Here is a 23,308-nt window from a genome sequence, read left to right as displayed (position 1 = left end):
AGCATCAGGGTCTTTTCCAATGAGTCAACTCTTCACATGAGGTGGCCAAAGTATTGGAGTTTCAGCTTTAGTATCACTCCTTCCAATGAACACCCAGGACTGATCTTTAGAATGGATTGGTTGGATCTCCTTGCAGTCCAAGGGACTCTCAAGGGTCTTCTCCAACACCACAGTTCAAAAGCATCAATTCTTCGGTGCTCAGCTTTCTTCACAGTCCAACTCTCACATCCATACATGACCACTGGAAAAACCATAGCCTTGACTAGACAGACCTTTGTTGGCAAAGTAATGTCTCTGCTTTTGAATATGCTATCTAGGTTGGTCATAACTTTCCTTCCAAGGAGTGAGCGTCTTTTAACTTCATGGCTGCAATCACCATCTGCACTGATTTTGGAGCCCCCAAAAATGAAGTCCGACACTGTTTCCACTGTTTCCCCATCTATTTCCCATGAATGATGGGACTGGATGCCATGATCTTCGTTTTCTGAATGTTGAGCTTTAAGCCAACTTTTTCACTCTCCTCTTTCATTTTCCTTAAGAGGCTTTTTAGTTCCTCTTCACTTTCTGCCATAAGGGTGGTGTCATCTGCATATCTGAGGTTATTGATATTTCTCCCGGCAATCTTGATCCCAGCTTGTGCTTCTTCCAGCCCAGTGTTTCTCTTGATGTACTCTGCATATAAGTTAAATAAGCAGGATGATGATATATAGTCTTGAAGTACTCCTTTTCCTATTTGAGACCAGTCTGTTATTCCATGTCCAGTTCTAACTGTTGCTTCCTGACCTGCATACAGGTTTCTCAAGAGGCAGGTCAGGCAGTCTGGTATTCCCATTTCTTTCAGAATTTTCCACAGTTTATTGTGATCCACACATTCAAAGGCCTTGGCATAGTCAATAAAGCAGAAACAGATGTTTTTTTCTGGAACTCTCTTGCTTTTTCAATGATCCAGTGGATATTGGCAATTTGATCTCTGGTTCTTCTTAAAACCAGCTTGAACATCTGGAATTTCACTGTTCACGTGTTGCTGAAGCCTGGCTTGCAGAATTTTAAGCATTACTTTACTAGGATGTGAGATGAGTGCAATTGTGCGGTAGTTTGAACATTCTTTGGCATTGCCTTTCTTTGGGCTTGGAATGAAAACTGACCTTTTCCAGTCCTGTGGCCACTGCTGAGTTTTCCAAATTTTATGGCTGGCATATTGATTGCAGAACTTTCACAGCATCATCTTTCAGGATTTGAAATAGCTCAACTGGAATTCCATCACCTCCACTAGCTTTGTTGGTACAAAAAAAAAGAACTTCATGACCCAGATAATCACAATGGTGTGATCACTCACCTAGAGCCACACATCCTGGAATGTGAAGTCAAGTGGGCCTTAGAAAGCATCACTATGTATAAAGCTAGTGGAGGTGATGGAATACATATAGTAGGTACTTCAAAACGGTAAGGAAGCAGTGGTGTAACCAATTGGTATGACAGAGGTGAAGCAAATCGTGCAACCAATTCCAAAATAGTGATCATGCATGGCTTCCCTGGTGGCTCAGAGGTTAAAGCATCTGCCTGGAATGCAGGAGACCCGGGTTCGATCCCTGGGTAGGGAAGATCCCCTGAAGAAGGAAATGGCAACCCACTCCAGTACTCTTGCCTGGAGAATCCCATGGAGGGGGGAGCCTGGTAGATAGGCTAGAGTCCATGGGGTCGAAAAGAGTTGGACACGACTGAGCAACTTCACTCACTCACTCATGAAGCACTTAAAAGAAAAAAGAAGGGCCACAGGAGTTGGCTTTTCTCCTTTGTGTTTCTGACCGATTGATTGATTAAGACAGACTTACAGTCACTGCCATTTGCAACATCTGCAGCAGCACACTATAAGGGTGTTACAAATAGTAGCAGAAATCTGTCATAGTTTCACATTTGGCCAAGTATTTCCATTTTCTACTCTGTTTTGCTAATCCTTTCTCTACCCAGGGACTTCCCCGGTGGCTCAGACGGTAAAGCGTCTGTCTACAATGTGAGAGACGGGGATTCGATTCCTGGGTTGGGAAGATTCCCTGGAGAAGGAAATGGCAACCCACTCCAGTACTCTTGCCTTGAAAATCCCATGGACAGAGGAGCTTGGTGCAGGCTACAGTCATGGGGTTGCAAAGAGTCGGGCACGACTGAGCGACTTCACTTTTACTTTCTTTCTCTTCAGAGAAACTTTGATTATGCTTCAAGGCTGAACTCATGTGTCACTCTCTCCCTCTCTGAGACTTTTGGTGACCTTATCACTACCCCAGACAGAGTTAATCATCCCCTCCTCGGTTTTCATCTAGTAATATGATCACAACTTCCCTGGTGGCTCAGACAGTAAAGAATCCACCTGCAATGCAGGAGACCTGGGTTCAACCTGAGTTGGGAAGATCCTCTGGAGGAGGGCATGTCAAACCACTCCGTTATTCTTGCCTGGAGAATCCCATGGACAGAGGAGCCTGGTGGGCTGCAGTCCATGGGGCTGCAAAGAGTCGGACATGACTGAACGACTAAGCACAGAAGACACAGTACAATATGGTCATATGCCTAGCATAGTATTGAACACCTCAATAGATGTCATGCATTATCCCCCACGAGAAGAGTAGCTTCTAAGATAGTAGGCTAGATCCCAGTACAGCATCTAGAAATGGTAGATGTTCAAGAACAATTTGTTGAATGTAAGTTAAGAAACACAGAAAGGAAGCCAGAAGCAGCACACAAGAATTTAAGTTTAATTAAATTGGGTTATCACAAATGACATATTAACTAGGACTGAAAATTTATTCTCATTTATTAAAAAAAAGTCAGATCTTAAATGACTTGCACAAAGAAACATATTCAGGAAATTATAAACCCAAGTCTAGCAAGGAAATGTGTCTTCTGATTTCTAGTTTAAAGCCTTTTCCATTTCACCACACTGCCTCAAAAAAAATTTTTTTTAAAGAAAAGGGAATTCAACAACAAAACTTAGAATCAGATTAATAGTTGACTGATATAGTTCCTTCCTTGATCATTTATTATCAAAGAAGCCAAAACAGTTGCTGTTAAAATGACCACTTCTTTCATAACATTTGTTTCTTCTGGAATATGTTAGTGAGGATGGGTATTTGTTATAGAAAATCTCCCAGCTTTGAGGAGAGAGGCTGTCCTGGAATCAAGCTGGGCATTAGGTGAATGCTGTGACTTGACAAAAGTGTATGGCTAATCATAATGGTCTAAAGAATAGGACCCATTTCTATCCTTCCAAAAAAATGTTCTCTCTCTAATATATGACAAAGCCATCATAAACTGATAAATGCACAACTATCTAACTAAATAGCAGACTTTTGTAAGAATTAAAGAAGAAATAGGTCAAAATGTAAATTTAATTTCAAATTCAATGAATTCCGTTTTTACTTCTTACCCTAAAAGATTGGTAGAAATGTCTATAGCTATAATGATCTTCCAACAATTTGTTTTGAGTTGTAGGCCTCAAGGTTTAATCAAGTTTGCAGATACGCTTTGGCCTATAGAACTAGTTGAAGGCTAAATTTTCAACTGTTTGTCCATAGTTCTACTACTCTGGAAAATGCTTTCTGAACTTAGCATAAATTTTCCATCGTAAAGTTGACTTTTTTTACCTTGAATTTTTTTACTGAATCAATCTAGAAAAATAGCAAAGAGAATTTCCATTAAGTTGCTTATAATGACAGTGTCCATTAATCATCTCCATTTCCTTGTGATACTGAAAACCTGAAAAATATGTCCCCATTTGGCTGATGACTGACCAGAAGAAAGGAAATGAAAACCTTTACAAACACCACAATGCATAAATATTTCATAGTTACTATATCATTTAATCCACACGGTACTGTAGATGAATATAATTATGCTTGTTTTACTGATGAGATACTGAAGCTTATAGAACCTGGATGACTTCCATACCTCATACATCCAAAAAGCGTTTGTTTAGGGTCCAACTTTCTACTATATCACTGTAAGTGTTTGTTTTATAATATAAAACAAGAAGAGAGATGAAAACAACATTAAGAATCTCACCATAAAGAATTTATAGACTCCAGTTATTTTCCAGTTGCAGTTTTCCAGTATTTTTCTAGCAGTGAACTTGAAGAGCAATGATAATTCATCAAATTGTTTGCCCTATGCTGTTCATTCACTCATTCAACAAATATTGAGTGCCTTACTGGGTGCCAGCACTGGAGGGAAAGACAGTTTTTAAAAAATGAAAAGTCAGCATATGATAAAAGGAAATTTTCTGATGTGAATATATTCCCAGATGCTGTCAGAGACACTATGCAAAAACTGTATCTTAGCCTATTCCTTCTTAAAAAATCATGCCAGAATATTGATTCTGACAGAGCCCACGTTATCATTGTTGAAAAATTTGATAGTAAAGCAAAAAATAAACCATGTTTAAGAGGCATCTTAAGTGTCTAACATATATTTAAATTGAAAAAAAAAAAAAAGCCTCAAACTTGATTAGTGATACTAACTTGGCAACTTATTGCCAAATGTCACCTGAAATCTCATTCACCCATTCATCCTTCCATTTAGCTAACCATCATCCAGTCATTTAACTGCTAATAAAAGTAATAATTTCTAACCCTTTCTGAAGTTTTCTGTGCTCCAGACAGTGTTCTATATGCTTAAATAGATTACCTCATGGAATTCTTTCAGATAAGTATTTCATTATCTCCATTTTAGAAATAACAGACAGGCTAAGTAACTTACCCAAGATCACACACTGGCAAAAATGGCAGAAGTCTGGTTCCAAGATGCTTTAAACCAGGGGTCCCTGACCTCCAGGATCTAATGCCTGATAATCTGGGGTACAGTTGATGTAATAATAATATAGAGTACATAATATATGTAATGCACTTGAATCATTCTGAACCCCAGGAATACATGTGTATATTGGAAAGAAAGTTTGAAGACACAGTGACAAAAATGGTTATATACAAGTCAAGGAGAGAAGCCTGGTAGATGCCAACCATGCTGGCACCTTTAAGCCTCCAGAACTGTGAGAAAATAAATATTTGTTGTTTAAACCACCCAGTCTGTGGTATTTTGTTATGGCAGCCTGAGTAACAAACTAATGCAAGTATACCCTTATATTCAAACCATATACTCTGTCTCCCTAGGTGTAAGAAGAACTTTCATGCATAGTAACCTCACTACCTGGATATGCACCTGAGTCTTGAAGTCATAAATTACTCAGATACTACTGGAAATATCTGAACTAGAGCAATTTCAAGCCTAGTGTCCTTTAAACATAACCCCACTATCTCAGCACTGCAGATATTTGTAGAGTAAACTACGTAAATATGAAAAACAAAATGGGAATAGATATTCAATTTACCAGTAAACTGAATCTAGATAGATAGGTGGATAAAACACAAGTGCTACCATAGAAAGCCAGTAAAAAACCTAAAGTTTACTAATCCCAAGAGCAGGCAATATTATTGTCAGAGATCTTACAGGTCCCACTTTTTATTTTCAAAAGCAGGTGGAAAGGGTATTTTCTAATCATTAGCAAGATCTCATATTATATTCTTGCTCCTCCTGCTTTCATAATTTTTTTTGGCGGGGGGTGGGGGTGGGGGAGGCGTGAGGTGGGCACCAAGGCTTGAGGGTTCTCTGAAATAGGCAGCTCCACTGCACTAGGGATTTGTGGTCCTCACTGAAGCCCATAGCTGAAGGTGGTATCAATGTCCCTTTGATAAGTTAAAAGATCAACATTTTTATTGGTAGTGTTGGCCTTTTCCTCTGTGATTGTATATGTGTGCCAAGTATTGTGCATGTCACCACAGATGCCAAGGCAGTCACTTACTAGGTCACTCATGTGGCTCCATCTTTAATGCTTCTAACTGTGAACATGAAGTCTGCCTCCTGTACATAAATCCATGATGAAAAAGACCATATGCTGTTATATATCAACATAAATTTCCCAAGCAAATGTTCATATCTTTGCAGACACCAGGCTTCTGTTCCTCCATCCACAGAAGGGAAATAATATTTTTATACAGGCATACGGTAATAAGACCCAGTTACCTTCAAATTCTTACACTTGCAGTTCACTGCCAACTGTTTCCTGCTTCATCACCAACAGGTGCTGTAGCGTAAACCGTTTTGGTGAGGAGACGTGCACCTAAAATGCTGTGAGCTGGTGATCTCTCAAAAAGCAAGTCTTCCTTTAGAAGAAGTAACAGCTTCTCATAAATATCCCAGGCCTTTAATGATATGCTGGAAAGGTTGTGCCAGAAGACCCCTCTACTTGAATTATGTAAAACAGCAAATAGCTTCACACATACTTTATTACTCAGCTCTGCCTCAAGTTAGACCTGACTGAAGTATATGGAGACAAATTTAGCCAGATATGAAATATAACATCAGAATCATATCTTTTGTTCCCAGGTTGTTCCAAGACATCAAGGGAAGGAGGCAGAGATGGCAGAAGCAATGTGATAAAGCTGAAAAAATTTTTAACTTTAGAAGTCATCAGGGGTTCTAGTTACTTACCAGCCTTATGAGACTTGACTAAATCACTTAATCCCCTTGATCCTTGTTTCTTCAATCTTTAGGAATGGTAATAGCACCTCAATTGTTTTTCTTTTTCCATATGGCATAAATGATTTATAGTGCATACAACATTTCATCTCAGAAATGAACTCTTCTTTTAGAACAGCTTATTATCATCCTAACCAGATGATATCTGACAAAGGTTTGAGGACTGAGGACTCTCATGCATTATACGTGTAAAGTATGTTGGTTTTATATGGATGAATGTACTTCCATACACATAGAAATGTTCTAGGAGTGTGCCTGGGAATTTTTTTTCTTGGAGAAGAGTTGAGTTTAAACTTTTTAAATTATACATATATCCTTCTGAGTATGCATGACTTTTTAATGAACAAAATGTTAGTCTTACTATAGATAAAGTTATAATTGAGAAAATGGTTTAAACCTAAGAGAAAAATGGAGATGGGGCAAAGGGATAAGACTACTTCTCAAAGTTTATGAGAGGGAAGGGGGCGTCTTATTTTAGGGGCAGAAACAGGAAAAAAAGAGAAAGAAGAATATTGTTTCATATAACTGCTGCATTTTTGTTTCCTCAGCTCATTCATCTTAATACTCAAGCCCAAGTCAGTGCCCAGTAGATGGTCTCACTTCCATTCGGCAAGATAATAATACTCTTAATAGTTCCCTCATCAATGGCAAACTCTGCTCCTAGAATGGCAGGCAATTCCGATTTATCCCCAGAAGCAAGACTGACGATTGTGGTTGTTCTCATCTATGTGAACTGGGCTCCCATTCCCAATCTCTACACCCCACAAAACAGCATTCCAACCAGAAGGCTCATGGATATGGATCAGTATAATTCATCAGCTTCATTGACTAAAGGCCACACAATACCCTGGATTAGAACTACATTCCCTGCTCTGAGTTCCATTTCAAATTATGTACATGCACATTGTCCAATATAATGCCCCAGAGATTATGTAATGAATCCAAGCAACAGCATAAAAATATATAAATTAATGCATAGCCTGTAAAACAAAAAGCTCCACAATTTGGACAATATGAATAAATTCACAGAGTGAAAAAGAATTCCAAAAACTAAATTGCCATTTTCATTAAATATCAAAAGAATTCAGGTCCAGAAGAATTCCTTTCCTATTTTTTTTTTTTTCTGTTTAGTCTCAGTCCTCTGGGATAGAATCATTTTTTCCGTAGCTGCAATTTCCAAAGCTGTTATTACAATCTAAGTTTCTAACAAGTCTCACCTTTCAGAATTTAAAGCATTAATAAAGATTGTTTAAGCACCAGAAGAGCATCTAAAGAATTAATAAAGATTGTTTAAGCCCTAGAAGCACATCTAAGAATTTTTTAAATCCCTCATGCAAATCCTCAGTCATATAACAGTTATCTCAAGCAAAATTACATTGACAGAGCTGGGAACATAGTACCTTTCAGAACCACATGACTATCAGTAGGTAGAGGCCGAGGCAGGTCTTTGGTTTTATCACATGGAGGACAGGAAACTGACGTAGCCCATGAAAAGGAGGAAGGAGGGGACTGAGAGACAAAGACAGACAGGTATTTTATTTTTATAATAAAACAAAATGAAAACTGGTTTTAAAATTTGAATCTGAACTTAGCAATAAATGATGGCTGAGTTGATATCCAGATGGTTAATAAATTGTGGAATTGGAAATTTAAGCAAACTTGAATTTCAGACAACTTAGAAGATTTCCTGGCTGACTGCTTTTCTTGAAGTCCAGAGTGCCTAGAAAAGTGTTATCACATATTAGATATGTTTTCATATTACCTGCAAAAAGCTTTTATAAGAATATACCTATACGTTAACCACTTCTTTATACCATAAAGATCGAGTTCAAAATCCCAACATGCTTATTAACCAAGCTTGAAGGACAGTAAAATCCTTCAAGCTAAGAATCCTGAACATCTACTGACTTTCCAGGCTCACATGCTCATCACTACCCCTACTCTTCAAATGTACTGTGATCACCATCAGGCCTCCAGCTGGCTCTGAATCATCATGTGTGAGCCATTTTGATAAAAGCCTTTATATGTTACTCTATTTACTCATGATCCTCTAGGATAAGTCTGAATAGCCTCTTTTAGGTTCCGAGAATAATCTGACTGCCCAAGACCACACGGCTGATAAGAAAAAGAGTGAGAATTTAAACCCAGAGTTAGAATGAATTGAAAGCTCACTCTCCTAACCACTTTGGTACCCTGTAGTGGGCTACAATAGTTGAGATTTGACGATAATACTTCTGCTTTTCCTAAATATAACTATGCCTCTCAGGTCATAAACTATACAGGTTAATTGTATTTAATTATAGCTATATAATGTGTCCCATATAGAATGGAAAGAGGTGTTTCATTTTTTTGGCAATAGAATAGATAAACTGAAAATACCATGACTAGGGAATATCTTGATCCTGCCTTGGCTAAGGAAGCAAAGGATGCTTTAAATTATATGCTGAGTCTTGCAATAATATTGAGAAGGAATTGGAGTAGGGTCAAACAAAATAAAAATAGTCTTAATACAAAATATTTTTGTTAGTTTTAGAATTATAGAGACCTAAAATTTTCCAGACTTTTCAGATAATCTGATAGTTAGAAAATGCATGTATAAATGTCTGCTTGGGTAAGTGTTTGTGCACATGCAGCCCATCTTTTAAGCAAAGTTTCTTTTTTTGTGTTAAGTATTGCGAAGTCAGTGTTTTCATCCCGTTAATTTGAAAAATGCCTCTTGAGCACTTTCCCAATTTGCATATCATTCCCCAGCTTCTCTTCTGCACTTTCAAAATCTGACACATGTAGATTATACAGGATGCTAGGTGAAGGTCAATAGATGTTACTGCAGAAAATATTTAAAAGAAAATTGTACTGTATCTAACTGCTTATTAGCAAAATACACAGTGTTCCACTTTAGATCTTTCAGTGAAGGAGTCATGTGGGTCAGTCTACACATTGGCTGGTAAGTGTATTATTCCTGCCAAATCATCCAGTTGAGATGGGAACATTAATTTATTTGAGCAGACATGTGTCTATGTGGCTTTAACAAAACAACCATATGCTGCACCAACAAGCAGCATAACAAAGAAAGCACAATTAATGCCAGAACCCACCCTAGAACTTTTGAAAGGGACCATGGAGAATGTTCTTCAACCTTATTTTTCATCGGCATTTCATTTGTTCTAATGATCTTCTACACAAGTCTAGTCCAACACGTGTTGTCCCAATGAAGTGTGAATTCTGTGATGTTTTATGTTAGCTTTGGGTTTCCTTCCTCTCTCTAATGAATTTTAACTAGAGGTTTTAGAGCAATATCCATAGTTCCTTGTATGTAGACTCCCCTCCTCTACTCAAGACTTTGCGGTGCGAGGGTCTCTTTTTGCAGGGTTGAGGGAGCCAGGTATAACTGAAATCCCTTGGTCAAATACTATCTTTAACAGATCTTAATGAGATCACTATGGTCTTAAGGTTAACCCTCTGCTTTTAAGTCTGATTTGTAAAACAAAATATATTTTAATGTAAGTACATATAGAACTTTCAGAAATATGCAAAAGTAGGAAGACGGAAAACACTTTTTGGACTGCTACTGCTGCTAAGTCACTTCAGTCGTGTCTGACTCTGTGCGACCCCATAGATGGCAGCCCACCAGGCTCCCCTGTCCCTGGGATTCTCCAGGCAAGAACACTGGAGTGGGTTGCCGTTTCCTTCTCCAGTGCATGAAAGTGAAAAGTGAAAGGGAAATCGCTCAGTCGTGTCTGACTGTTAGTGACCCCATGGACTGTGGCCTACCAGCTTCCTCCGCCCATGGGATTTTCCAGGCAAGAGTACTGGAGTGGGATGCCATTGCCTTCTCTGCTTTTTGGACTATCCTCAAATGATTATTGGTAAACATTTTTGGGCATTCATTACTGTAATGATTTTATGTATACTTTTTCAATATAATATGGTCATTGATATATATGCTATTTTTATGTTAATGTGATAATAGAGATATATTTCCACACAATTATGAACTTTTTAAATAAAAATTTTTATAGCTAAAATACTAGAGAATATTATAGCTTACATATTTTCAGAAAGTTGGATTGTTTCCAATATTTTGCTATGATAATAAACACAAATGTTACTATTATAGTACTTAGAGATACCTGCTGTTAAGAGTTGTTTGTGTGTCTTTGCAGAAATGTCAATCAGTTTAGAAGGGTAAAGGTATGTGTGTATATTTAATACAAATGGACTCATGATAACCATATTCTGCACACTGTTATGAAAAAGTATTAATGAGCATATTATTTTTATAGACAGTATATTTTGTGGTAGTAGCCAGATTCTAGAGCCGGGTTGACGGAACTGAATTCTGGCTTCAATACATAATAACTTTTGCAAAATTAGCACATTATTTAGCATATCTATACCTCATTTTTCCTATCCATTCAGAGAATAATAGTATATACTTCATAAAATTGTTATAAAGATTGAATGACATATAGTAAGAATAATAAATGTGTCCTGTTATTTCTTTTAAATCTCAATTTAACAGTAATGTAATATTCCATAATACAGTTGTACCATGATTTATTTTACTCATGGACATTTACATTATTATTATCTATTTCATACAGAACTGTAATAAATGTCCTTGTAAATCTATTTTTTATATATGTTACACATATACAAACATCTGTTATATCTATAGTTAAAACTTTTAAAAATAAAATTGAATCAAAAGGTATGCACACATTTTAAAATTTAACAAGGATTGCAAAGTTGCTCTCTACTATGGTCATGCTGATTTACTTCTACATTGCTGACTCTCTCCCTACTCTTTAGCTGACACTGGTTTTCCTGGACTTTTCATTTTTTGTGATTTTAGTAGGTAAAGAGAGTTATTGTGCTTTAATTAGCATGTCCCTCACCCTTAGATATAACAAACATGATCAAATTTTTTTCTGCTCATATATTTTTAAAGCCATTTAGCTTTTGTTTTTAACTCTAGGAATTTTAGAATTATGTCATTTAATCATTAAAAAACAACTGTTTTGTTTTTGTTTATAACTGTATGTTCTAGAGTAATGAGTGCTTTGTCTCACATGTTGAAAAATTTCTCAGTTAACAGTTGTCTTTTAATTTATGATACCTGTTTATATACACAATTTCTGTTTTACTTATATAGAGTCAGAGTCATCCTTCCTCTTTAAATAATTGGAATGTCATAATTAGTTTCCTTACTCTAAAGCGACTTCCCTGATGGCTCAGTGGTAAAGAATCTGCCTGCAACAGGAGACAAAGGAGACCCTGGTTCAGTCCTTCAGTCAGAAAGAGCCCCTGAAGGAGGAAATGCAACCCAGTCCAGTATTCTAGTATTTTTGCCTGAAAACTCCCATTGACAGAGGAACCTGGCTGGCTAAAGGGTCACAAAGGGTTCAAAAGGTCCAAAGGGTCACAAAGAGTCAGACATGACTGAGGATATGGCAACATAACCATGCCTACTCTAAGGATACTAAATGTTACTGAATCATATAAGATTACTAGGTAAAAATATTGCCCATTTAATCAAGTATTTTTATGATTTTGTATGTATATATTGTATATGTATCTATCTAGAATTCATTTTAGTAAAATGTAGAGGTTTAAATATATATTTAATATATGTGTATATATATATATATATTTCCTCCAAAGTTCTTCTCTATTACTGACTTGACTTGTCATCCTTATTTATTATTTTAAAAACCTGCATTTACTTGAGACCTTTCTGAATTCACTGTTTTTCCATTACTCTATTCTTATTCTTTACTATTTTTTAGCTTAGAAATTCTTCTACTTTTGACAAGATTTTTAAAAATTACTTCTATTTTTGTTGTATTTATTATCTTATTTTTTAATTACATTTAGCTCTTCAATCCAGTGAAACTGTATTTCAAACAACTTGAGATTTCCTAAGCATTCCTCTTATTAATGTGCTGGTCTCATTTTTATTCCTCTAGAGATGAAATTTACCAAGCCCATCAAGTATTTTTCTTCCTCAGAATTTTCTTAACAGAATATATTTATCAGGAATTCTTAAGAGTTTCTTGTGCATAATCAGTCCTTAGCATTTATTCCCAAACTTGACACAGGGTTTGTTTCCATCTCTTATAAGGATGTCATAATGGTTACCTATGTGTGATGGGTCTTTAGGAAACTGGGATGGTCAAGAAGCAACAGTTAAAATCAGACATGTAACAATGGATTGACTCAAAATTGGGAAAGGAGTATATCAAGGCTGTATTATTGTCACCCTGCTTATTTAACTTACATGCAGAGTACATCATGCAAAATGCTGGGCTGGATGAAGCACAACCTGGAATCAAGATTTTCAAGAACAATATTAACAACCTCAGATATGCAGATGACACCACACTTAGGGCAGAAAGTGAAGAGGAACTAAGGAGCCTCTTGATGAAAGTAAAAGAGGAGAGTAAAAAAGCTGGCTTAAAAATGAAGATCATGGCATCCAGTCCCATCACTTCATGGCAAATAGATGGGGAAACAATGGAAACAGTAACAGGCTTTATTTCTGGGGGCTCCAAAATCATTGCAGATGGTGACTGCAGCCATGAAATTAAAAGATGCTTGCTCTTTGGAAAACAAGCTATGACCAATCTAGACAGCATATTAAAATGTAGAGACATTACTTTGCCAACAAAGGTCCATCTAGTCAAAGCTATGGTTTTTCCAGTAGTCATGTATGGATGTGAGAACTAGATCATAAAGAAGCTGAGCACTGAAGAACTGATGCTTTTTAAGTGTGGTGTTTGAGAAGACTCTTGAGAGTCCCTTGGACTGCAAGGAGAGCAAACCAGTCAATCCTTAAGGAAATCAATCTTGAATATTCATTGTAAGAACTAATGCTGAAGCTGAAGCTCTAATACTTTGGTCACCTGATGGGAAGAACTGACTCATTAGAAAAGACCTTGATGCTAGGAAAAATTGAAGACGGAAGGAGAAGGGAGTGACAGAGGATGAGATGGTTGGATGGCATCACTGATTCAATGGACATGAGTTTTGAGCAAGCTCCAGGAGTTGACGATGGACAGAGAAGCCTGGTATGCTGCAGTCCATGGGGTCACAAAGAGTCAGACACGACTGTGCCACTGAACTGAAATGAATGTTTGATGGGTCTTTAGGAAACTGGGATGGGGTGGGGGTTGCCAGGGCATCTGTGCTTACAGGGATATTCTGTTTAGAATTCTGGTTAAGACATTTTGAAAATGTTACTCTTTCTGAATTTACCAGCACTTTCAATGTGAAATCAAATCAAATGTTTGATTTTTCTAAGTATTGGGTTGGCCAAAACATTCATTTGGGTTTTTCCATAACATCATGCAGAAAATTTCAAATTAACCTTTTGACCAACCTAATATAAATATATAAATACACTATATTTATTTTATTTATATTTTATTATATTCATATAAATGTTATATTAATATGGATCAAGCCTCATGGTTAGTCATCTACAAAAGACACATTTATTCCTTAAATCATGACTGTTAAGCCTCAGAAATACTGCTCAAGTATATTATTTTTCAATCAAAGAAATATTCAAATTCTAAGATTGCTGTCTCATTTATGTCTCTCTCTCTTTTTTTTTATTTTATTTTTACTTTATTTTACTTTACAATACTGTATTGGTTTTGCCATACATTGACATGAATCCACCATGGGTGTATACAAGCTCCCAATTCTGAATCCCCTTCCCACCTCCCACCCCATATCATCTCTCTGGATCATCCCCATGCACCAGCCCCATGCATCCTGTATCCTGCATCAAACATAGACTGGCACTTCGTTTCTTACATGATAGTATACATGTTTCAATGCCATTCTCCCAAATCATCCCACCCTCTCCCTCTCCCTCAGAGTCCAAAAGTCTGTTCTATACATCTGTGTCTCTTTTGCTGTCTTGCATAAAGGGTCATATTTCCCACACCCATGAGAGATACTGGAAGGATGGAGGGGCACATTTTTATTCTTTGTCTCTCTTTTCTTTGGCTTCATGCAACCCACATGTCTTAAGTTATGTCTTCTACTTGAGTGAATAAATTTATAGTGCAAATGACTATATTTGAATGTTTTTGTATTAGCCTTGCATATAAATGGACCCAACAATTCCTGGCATGTAGAAGTCACCCATTCACTCACTGGCAAAACAGATCATTCTTCCATTCAGGAAGTACTTGTTAAACACCTACCATGTCATTAAAAATGAGCAATAGATTTCAACCAGCATTTCACAGAAAAGGAAACATGACAAACCAATAAGCCAATGAAAGTAGTTCATCTTCATTAGTAATCAGGATAATGCAAATTAAAACCATGATGAGCCATCACCTTGTATCCCTGAGGTTAGCTAAAGTTAAAAATCTAATAATATCAAGTATTGCCGGTGATGCAGAGCAGGATGGGCAAATTCCAGCTCATGGTCCAAATCTGGACTGCTACCTGCCTTTGTACAACCCATAAGTCAAGATGGTTTTTACATATTTTAAAGAAAAGTATACAAAGGCTATTAGACTTTCATGGAGAATAGTTGCTTGATTATGCCACTTGGTGCTAAAGCCTAACATATTTATTACGTGGCTCTTTACAGAAAAAGTTTGCTAACCCCTGATATGGAACATAAGAATATACTTTCCTTGTACTGCTGGTAAGAGTGAAAATGACACAACCACTTTGGTAAACAATTTTATGTGTCTAGCAAGATGAACAGTTGCAAACCCAAGCAACCTAGCAGTACCCTAGAGAAACACTTGCCTACTTGAACAACACTGTGTACAACTGGTGGGGGAAAAATGGAACAAATTCAAATGTCCACCAAGCACAGAATGGAAAAAATAAACTGGAATACAACACACAGAGAATTCTGCTATTGACACCAACATGGATGACTCTCACAAAAAAGGCAGCAAGCAAAAATACAAGTTTTAGAGTAGTTCTGTCTACCAGGAATATGTGAGACACATTTAATTTAAAAATTTCTAGTAGCCATATTAGAAACAAGAAACGGATAATATTAATTTTAGCCAGGTAGTTCAACCTGATGTATCTACAGTTATTATTCCAACATATAGCCAATATAAATTACTGATATATGACATTTCTGATCCTGAATCCTCAAAATCTGGTGTGCATATGTATAGGGCATCTCGAGTTGGACGGGCCACTTTTAAAGTGCTAGTAATCACATGTGGCTATTAGCCATCATATTGAACAGCCCAGTTTGAGAAGTTGAAAACAGTAAATTCTATTTATATTCCATCATTCAAAGTAAACAAAACTAAATTTTATATTATTTAGGGATATATGATATGAGGTCATACATATATCACTACAAAGAAAAGTGATGGAGTGATAACTCCAAGATCCAGGTGATTCTGATGTCTCGTTTGGAGGGGCTGAGATGGAGGACTGACTCTGGGGGACTCAAACATGCTGGTAATATTCTATCTTGTAAGTTTGATAATGTATGCATGGATGCTTGTTTTTTTTTTAAATTATGTCATTATTATTAGTTTGCCACTACTCAATCTTTATAAGAAATTAAAAATAAATCCCTGTATCAGTAGCTTGCCTCAGAGATAACTTGTAATACAATCACTTGTGTAAAACTTTTTGATCAGTAGAACAGAATGCAAATAGAGACAAGTTGGTATCTATTATTGTTTCCTATAATTTTTATAATTGGAAGGTCCATATGTGCAGAAGTTGCCACAAGGTAGAGACTTTAAATAGAGAGAACTGAGCAATACAAGAGAATGTAAACTGTTAGCTGATACCCACAGAACAGAAGAGGAGAAATGGGAAAAAAAATCAATGAGGAAGAAAGAAATCTACATAAGTGGCAACAGAGACATGTGGAAGTCTTGAAGGGTGACCAGCTGTTGCATCTCTGAGATTTGTCAAAAAAGACTTGTGGGGGAGAGTCAATTGACAAGAAGCTGTCACGGAGGGCTGGTGGGGAATGGGGAGGTGAGATCCTCAGGGGTGGGATGGAGAGCAGTAAACTATACTGGGAAAGAGCCCCGGGCAGATGCAGTGTTTGAAACGCATCCTAATCTGCCACACAGACTGTCTACACACAGGGAGTTGCAATTGGCAGCAGAAGCACGTGCTTGGCAGAGGCAAGGCGGCTTCTTTTTCTGGCTCTGCATCTTTCCCATTTTACCATCTTCAGTGATTGACTTGAGGCAGAAGAGCTGAGCGCTCTGCATTGTATTTCTTTTGCTATTAAGATGTGGTGATGAGAAAACTAGAGTGTATACAGCCTAAAACAGGACTGGAGAGCTGTGTGGATACCAAGTGGGCTCCTTCCAGGACCTATCTCTGTGTGGGCAGGAAGAGCCATAGTTATAAGACTGCCCATGGACTGTAGCTTACCAAGCTCCTCTGTCCATGGGATTTTCAGGCAATAGTACTGGAGTGGATTGCCATTTCCTTCTCCAGAGGATCTTCCTGACCCGGGGATCAAACCCGGGTCTCCTGCATTGTAGACAGATGCTTTACCATCTGAGCCACAAGGGAAGTCTAAGACTGCCCTGGTCTTCCCAAATAATCTGCCACAGAAGTGTTCAAAAAAGGATAGAAAATGGTGTCCCTTTGGAAGATCACATGTCCATAAAGCCACTAACCCTGTAGAAACTGGGTTAAATTTCATTGCAGTCTGTGGTTTAAGAGAACACTGGAGGCCATGTTAAAAGAGAAGTAGTAGAAATATATAGAAGTAGAAATATTTTTTTGATGTTCACTCTTACCCATACATGATAAAGAATACTTAAAATCTATGCAAAAAATAAATAAATAAAATATATGGAAAGGTGTTTGCAGATAGGGTTTGGGTGTTCCTTGGGAATATTCAATCAGAGAATCTGTGAAGCAACTGACACCACAGTTTAGCACTAAGCTCTCCTCAGAAAGCTCATTTCTGCTTCTTGGTTCCCCCACAGAGGCTAGGAAAGCCTTTGGATCAAGTCAGGCACTGAGCAAGAGTTGATAGTACACCTACATAAGCGTGAATGATCATGCGCAATCACCTGGCATATTTGCTAATCCCTACTGCCTGCCACCAGGAAGTTGCTTTAGATGTATGATTTCACTTGACTTCAGAACATGCCTGACAGAGAGAAACCACATTCTCCAATTCATAGATGAGGAGACTGGACTCAGAGAGGAGTGCCTTGCCCCAGTAAGCTGCTGAGCTGGGACTTGAACTCTTTTTTAATCCATCAAAGTTCACATTTGTCCCAATGTATCCTCCTATCAACTCAATGTATTGAACACATTGCTGGTTATTACATACAATTAATTCTTACAACCATTCTGAAGGAAATATACTTGTAATAGTACCCTTATTGTGTTAGATAATGAGGATGAGAGGAGTTATTTTTAAAAGCTAGTTTTCTGTGGAGGCAAAGACAATTATTTAATAAGGACACAGTTATTAAAGATTTACAACATGACAGATGCTAGTCTAAGTGCTTTAGCATGCATTTACATACTCATCCCCAGAACAATTTTTTAAGATACGTATGGTCCCTTGGACTGCAAGGAGATTGAACCTGTCAGTCCTAAAGGAAATCCGTCCTGAAGATTCATTGGAAGGATTGATGCTGAAGCTGAAATTCTAATACTTTGGCCACCTGATACGATGAACTGACTCATTGGACAAGACCCCAATGCTGGGAAAGATTGAAGGCAAGAGGAGAAGGGTATGACTGAGGATGAGATGGTTGGATGGCATCACTGACTTGATGGACATGAGTTTGAGCAAGCTTCAGGAGTTGGTGATAGACAGGGAAGCATGGCATGCTGCAGTTCATGGAGTTGCAAAGAGTTGGACATGACTGAGCGAATGAACTGAACTGATAGTTATTATTTCTGCTTCTCAGATGAGAGAGCACAGAAAGGTTAAGTGACTTAACCAATGTCATGCAGCGAGTGAAAAGAACTGAATCAAACTTTAATGGTGGGACTCTATCAGCCCACGCCCATGCCACACCACTATACCTAATATGGGCCAAATGCTCAGGTGGGGAAGTGACTGTGATGCTTGAATAAAGAGATCCTACATTAATACCCTTCCTTTCACTTCCTTCCATACATAGTTTTCTTTCCTAAACCCATCTATGTACAATGAGGGATACAGAAGAAATAGAAGAGATGTAAACAGAACCCACTGGTTTGATTTCTCTGTGTCCCTTCTTCCCCAGAATGATTGGTCTAAGGCAGTCATGGCAATTCTGATTCTGACAAATAAAATGTAAGAGGAAGTCTGTTGGGGTTGCTCCTGAGAGAGGATTCTGCTCTCTCTATAAATGTCATTCTTTTCCTCTGTATATAGTTATATGTGGATGTGATGCCTGTGATGCCTCTTGCTACCAGCATGAGAATGAAACAGCCCTGAGGATGGTAGAGCCAAGAGATGGAAAGAATCTGAACCTTGATGACATTCTTGAGTCACTAAAATAACCAGGAGATTCTTTCCTACCTCAAGACTTCCCATAAGGGAAATAATACCAACTGTCCTTTGTTTGAGCTATGTTGAGAAGAGCTGCCTATTACTCGCAGCCTAAAATATCCTGACTGAAACACAAGCTATTCTCAATTAGACGTTGGAATCTGGAATGATAAATTAGGCTAGAAGGAAAGTGAAAGTGTTAGTTGCTCAGTCATGTCTGACTCTTTGTGACCCCATGGGCTGTGGCCCACCAGTTTCCTCTGTCCATGGAATTATCCAGGCAAGAATACTTGGAGTGGATTGCCATTCCCTTCATGAGGGAATCTTCCTGACCCAGGAATCACCTGGATCTCCTGCATTGCAGGCAGATTCTTTACCATCTGAGCTACCAGGAAAGCCCAAGCTAGAAGAAAAATCACTCTTATTGTAACCTGGAGTGATCTGCCTCAGGCAGTATGTATCTCTCTATCTTGTAAGTGTTGACCAGAAGGTTGGGCTACTGTTTGCAGAGGAAATACATTAATTAATACAAGAGTTTGGACCACATTGTGGCTTCCAACTCTAGTTATCATTCTTCCACAGGCAATATAAATAAAATTTGCAAGTTTTTATAATTTAGAGTTGTCAGAAACAAGTATACATTTTTAAGAAACAGGATAATCCGTATGTCATAATTTTAAAACAGCTAGTTTTTATATTCATATATTGACAAAGATTTTAAATAAATAAGCTGTGAGGTCCTACAGAGGATCCTATTAATGTGAGAGCAGTAGGATTTCCCAGGTCAGTTAAATTTCTTCCCCCACTTGCCTCCACTTGACGTTCTTGCCAAAATCCCTTTTGAAAAATACTAGTGCTGTGTTTTAACTCCTTCCTTTTTCTCCTTGGCAAAGCAAAGCTAAATTCCTGACATCCTTCCTCCCTGAACCCAAGTAACTCTGGCTTCTGCACACATATACACAGGTATGCCAATTACTATCTGCATGTTCGACTGATATGGATTGGATTCCATACTAGAAATAATAGCCTCATACCTGAAAGCACACATGAGTCTGGTCTATTCACATCACGTATTTCATCTTGGGATCATCCCTGTAACCTCCCAGTCCAGAGAAGAGCTGGCTCATCTGGAAAGACCCTGATGCTAGGAAAGATTGAGGGCAGGAGGAGAAGGGGACGACAGAGGATAAGATGGCTGGATGGCATCCCCGACTCAATGGACATGAGTTTGGGTAAACTCTGGGAGTTGGTGATGGACAAGGAGGCCTTGCATGCTGCAGTTCATGGGGTCTCAAAGAATCAGACACAACTGAGTGACTGAACTGAACTGAACTGAACTGCACTATAACCTCCCAAGCTTAATTTGCCTATCTTCAGGCTTGCAAAACCTACTTATTCATCTGGTACCCTGATGCACTGTAAGATTTCTATTACTGTGAGAAAGTGCTTCCCAAGATTTATCAGACACCTGTAGTTATTTTTTTTCTCTCCATTGGTCTCAGTTCTTTTACTTGCAAGGCCATATTGAATAAGAACACTCTCAGATGACAGCCTTGGGCATGAAGTATAGAAAGAAAAGCTCTTTTCTGTCCTCTTAAATATTCACTTCTTTCAGATAAACATCACTAGGTCCTTCAAACACACTTTAGAGGACATTGTTTGGAAATTATCTTTTTTTCTTTTTTATGAGTACAGTCTGATTAATATCAACATCCCTCTGAAAGTGTGAAATTTCAAGGCTGAACACAAAGTTTGTCCCAAGCTCAAATTCTATATACTAGGGATATGTTTTATGCTAGAATTTGTATGGCAGGATGGCAAATCCCAGCCGTATGTTTGGTTGGCCTCAGTTCTGTTCAGCCAATGAAAATGGCTGGAGGGAAATCAGAGTGTAGAAAGACTCTGTGGGTGCCCTATCCAGATCTTGTTCATGCACAGGGCTCCCATTGAGCATCTGTAAGGATTAGCTTCTCATGACTCACTGTTGCTCCTTTCTCCAGAGCCTCATGCTTGGCTGAATGAAAAGTCATCTAGTATAAGAGCTTCCATCCCACCTAGTGGTTACCCAACATCCACTAGCTTGCTAATATGGCAGCATGAGTCTCAAGGTGGGATCAACTCTCATGTTCCATATTAGAGTGAAGTTAGAGGCCACCAGATCCTTCAACTCCTCTCCAGCCTCATCCTGCTCCCCAAATTCTCTTTCTTCTAAGAGAAAGCCTTCAATCTACCAAGAGTATCCAAATCACTATATTGGGCTCTGCTTCTAAGAAAACCAACCTAAGACAAAGTACTTCTTCTCTGTTTCCACCTTGTCTCGGTGCCACCTCTCAGGCAGAAGTGGTGTCTCCCCATGATTCCAGCTGTCACTGGGATCAGTATTTTTCTCTTCTTATTCCTTCAGCCCTGGAGGTGATAATGGTTTCTTGATGTTGCTATTCTCTGGGTCCCTTATACCCCTTGTTTGTTTCTTTAACCATGTCCACATCACTGCAAGTAGTCTTTTAATAGATCCCATTCATTGGAACCCTCTGTAGTGAATTGGCTTCCAGCTGGGATCCTGCCTAATACAGCTGGCTAGAGACATTATTTTGCCAACAAAGGTCTATCTAGTCAAGGCTATGGTTTTTCCAGTGGTCATGTATGGATGTGAGAGTTGGACTATAAAGAAGGCTGAGCACCAAAGAATTGATGCTTTTGAACTGTGATGTTGGAGAAGACTCTTGAGAATCCCTTGGACTGCAAGGAGATCCAACCAGTCCATTCTAAAGAAGATCAGTCCTGGGTGTTTATTGGAGGGACTGATGTTGAAGCAGAAACTCTAAAACTTTGGCAACTTGATGAGAAGAATTGACTCATTTGAAAAGACCCTAATGCTGGGAAAGATTGAGGGCAGGAGGAGAAGGGGATGACAGAGGATGAGATGGTTGGATGGCATCACCAACTCAATAGATGTGGGTTTGGGTGGACTCCGGGAGTTGGTGATGGACAGGGAGGCCTGGTGTACTGTGGTTCATGGGGTCACAAAGAGTTGGACATGACTGAGTGACTGAACTGAACTGAGTTCACATTCACTTGGAAGAGTCATTTTGTGATATATTATGAAATATGGTATGTCTCAATTCTTCTTTAATTATAAGGTAAGTCTTTTTCTTCACATTTTGAATCTAGATTGCCTTGTGCCTTTCTCTGACCAATAAGAGGTTAGCAAACACAATGCAAGCTGGGACTTGAAAAGTGCTTGCTTGCACACTGGGGCTTACACTACACTGCTCTTGGGGACTCTGTGCACATTTTAAGCTAGTCTGCTGGAAGGCAAAAGACATGTAGTCCAGTCACCCACCACTCTAGCCTTCAGCATGTCAACTGCTAGATGTGTGAGTAAGGATAGCCTGAACCATCTAGCTGCTGGTCAATCCCCCGGCTGAGGGCAGATGCACAAGCAGGTATCAGCCATGCTTGGCCCAGACCAGAAGAACCACCCTGCTGAGCCATAGTGTCAGATAAATAAATAAATGACTTTTGTTAGTCTAAATCACTATTTTTAGGCATTGTGTGTAAGGCAGCAAAATCTGATACATCTTTAGTTGATACCAAATAAATCTTAAAGCTGAACATACTATGGATAGACAGCATTCAACTGTTGTCAGCAACCTCAGGGTCTTTCTCAGCTATAAGGTCACCTAACCCAAAGTTGCACTCTTCCCAGTATACTTCACATCTAGTGACTGAGCAAATCAGGAGCATATGGTAGGTCAGTTCCTTCTGTACACACATAGGGAAATTCCAACAGGCAATATTTACTCTGGATCTTCTATTGGGCTGGTTTAGGCCTTTAGTCATTTTAGACACACACACCAAAAAAAAAAAAAAAAAAAAAAAGGAAAGAAAGAAAGAAAAAGAAATTATGAGAAAATGATCAACCTAATGTTCAGAAAAACACTGGAAAGATATATAAGATATATAAAGATATATAAGATAGATAACCAAAATGTTCATTTCCCACATCATAACTTTATATCATTTCTTCCCCGTGTACAGCATGCCATTCAGTCTGACCTCCTTTCTCTTTCTCACCAAGCTTCTTTCTGTCTCCTAACATACAACAGAGCCAGGAAGCTCTATCCATGACTTTTTTTTTACGGATGTCTCACTCTCATCTTCATCTTTCACTCAGACTGAAGTCACCTTAGAACCTCATCCTGTGCACCTTACCTGATGCACGATTACTTTCCTAAACACCTTATT

General features: G+C 38.3%; 1 non-coding gene across 1 annotated transcript; it reads left to right on the top strand.

The window, feature by feature from the left end:
• The first annotated feature begins 1,529 nt into the window (after positions 1 to 1,529).
• On the top strand, positions 1,530 to 1,601 carry TRNAS-GGA. The gene has a single exon. It is a non-coding gene; the product is annotated as a tRNA-Ser (tRNA).
• The last annotated feature ends 21,707 nt before the right edge of the window (positions 1,602 to 23,308 follow it).

Source organism: Oryx dammah, unplaced genomic scaffold (assembly GCF_014754425.2).
Source record: "Oryx dammah isolate SB20612 unplaced genomic scaffold, SCBI_Odam_1.1 HiC_scaffold_28, whole genome shotgun sequence".
Classification (NCBI taxonomy): domain Eukaryota; kingdom Metazoa; phylum Chordata; class Mammalia; order Artiodactyla; family Bovidae; genus Oryx; species Oryx dammah.
The sequence above is the reverse complement of the archived record's forward strand: the minus strand, read 5'-3'. Positions and strand labels throughout refer to the sequence as shown.